Raw genomic sequence first — 2,681 nt, forward strand, 5'->3', positions numbered from 1 at the left:
GCCTATAGTTAATTTTGTCCTAGGGCCAACATTCTAAAGTTCACATCCATATTTTATTTGGTTCAACATTACGGTTGGGCAATATTTAACTTTAAGACAAGGATGATGTCAACTTTCCTACGAGTATTTTATTAAAATATTAGTACGTAATTAAGTTTATAATACTAAGAATAACTGTAGTGAATTGTAACAATTAGTATTATTTTAATCATGCCAAGCTGTATAAAGCAACGTGCATAATTTAATATCGGACCCTCAATCGGGAAACCGCCCATGTGTGCGTTATAGAGCACTAACGTAATTTAAATTCTGGAGAAGTAATACCCCTAAAAGTTTAATCTCTGATTAAATAAACAACTTGTAAAGGATAAAGCACTAAAAGTGTTACTATAGCTATTCTCTGAACAACTTGAGACACAAACCTGTTCAAATGGCCAAACTACATGAAAGTGTCATGTACCTGATCACTTTAAATTTGTGAAAAGGACTTTCAAACACGTACTTTCAAGTTTTTTTTATGGACTCAATGTTTTTCCAATGGCGGAATCTTTAAATACTCTAGATTATCAGAAACTTTAAAATTAAAACAATACTAAAAAAGGAAAAAAAATAATTATTTATAACAGATGTATACACAAATAGACAATGCAAGATGTATTAAAATTGTTCTTATTACGAATAGTAAATTTTATCTAAGTTGCATGAGAATATGCAGATCGGCATATTGAACATATGCAAAGATTTGAAGGCCCTACCTATTACAATTGTACACATGTGTTTGTTTTGCTCCGTATTATTAAATGATGTCCTGTTTCGAAAGCTCTTAAGTAAAGCACATCCAATTAGTAAAAGCACGGCCCACGATAATCTTTAAGGGAATGACTATTGTCCCCGTTATATGAATCGCAGATATTTGTTAGTGGACAAAAATTGTCGGCTTTATTTATAATTAGGAAGCCGGTTTTAGTGGTTTTTTATCCCTATGGGACTTCAAGCGGCTTGTCTGTGGGAGAAGTTCTTTTACAATGGGGAGATTTGAACAGACAAACTTAGAAAAGTCTTCTCAGAGAGAGTTTCCTTGCTCCGGCGTTAAGGTGCGATATAGTTACAGCCCATTTTGCACAATATTTCGATCCATTGCAGGGCCTTCGATCACCCTTGATACTCTGTTCAAACGAATCTATTTACTGACGTGTAGATGTTAAGCCAGGTGTTACCACAGTATGCCGCAATGGCGTATACTACAGACAAATCATGCAAAATATTTTCTCTAGCTTTACATTATATGCATCTGTAACATATCAGTCGGACATCCTCGCCAAAAAGGGAGCAGAATCCACATTGGTGGGGCCTGAGCCAGGTTGTGGGATAGCCTTCTCCAACATTAAAGCTCTGGTCAAAGATTGGGAAAAGAGGACAAGACACAAGAATTGGAGTAGAGCCTCAGGTTTAAGAATATCCAAAATGTTTATCTCTCCTTACGCAAAAGGGTGGACAGCTCTCTTAGACCAGAATAAGGAGGATATATAAGACTGATATTAGGAATGTTGACAGGACATGGCCCTCTGAGGAAGCACCTTTTGAAGGTAGGCCTTAGTCAGAGCAGCGAATGTAGACTCTGTGGAGAAGAGGAGGAGTCAGCGGAGCACATTTGGTTGGATTGTCCTGCCATCGTAGAGACTAGGAAAAGATACTTGGGAGCATATCTCCTCAGCCCCAAGGACATAAGAGAACAGGAGTCCTTAAATCTGATTGGTTTTTGCAAAAGCCTCGGTCTTTGAGGGCACAAATTAAAGTAAGCGAGGCGCAAAGGTCCTTTTAGGACTAAGTGCGGGGACAAACTGTCCTCTTCCCTCAGGAAGGAAAAAAAACAAAAAAACATATCAGTCCTAGTTCACATGTTCTACTGCCAAAGGTATGTGTGCTCTATAGATTAAGGCAAAGCACCAAACTAGATGGATAAGTTTAATGAGAATAGGTTGAGGTCGTTTCGGCCCCAAAGCCTCTAATCATTCGCTTTATCGCATGAGATTCGTCCTCCGAGCACCAGCTAGCCTGAGGGAAACTTCGGAGGGAACCAGCTACTAGATGGTTCGATTAGTCTTTCGCCCCTATACCCAGCTCAATTAACGAGACTTTGTTTAAAACTTTGTGATTAAACTTTGTTAACGAGATGGAAATATACCTAGATGATAAATGGTTACCTATTTTTTATTTCTTCAATTTAATTATTTTTTTTAATGAAATACAATACATAGTAACGTTGCTCTGTTGTTTTATTCACATGCATTGCACATTACAATGACATTATATGCTTTATTACTATACTTGTATGTTTTCAAAAGCTAGGTATAAAATTCTTAACAAATGACAAAACAAGGAGGCTTCTTATGTATCACAGTTTTAATACTCTTCCCTTTTTTATTTTTTAAAATGTTGGTTTATATCGGCTAAAAATGTTAAGTATCTATTGGTAATCTATATTGTATACTTCTTTCTGCATAACACAATATATAGCACACGCTATAGTTTGGTTCAAGACTTTTACGGCACTTTAAAAATTCAGTGTCACATTATTGCATAGTTTTCAAATACTATCACCTAACCATATAGATAAAACTTAAAAAAATACTCCATAGATATAGTCATTATTACACTCAGTATGTATATGAATAATCTAT

Source organism: Homalodisca vitripennis, chromosome X, assembly GCF_021130785.1.
Source record: "Homalodisca vitripennis isolate AUS2020 chromosome X, UT_GWSS_2.1, whole genome shotgun sequence".
NCBI classification, from domain to species: Eukaryota; Metazoa; Arthropoda; class Insecta; order Hemiptera; family Cicadellidae; genus Homalodisca; species Homalodisca vitripennis.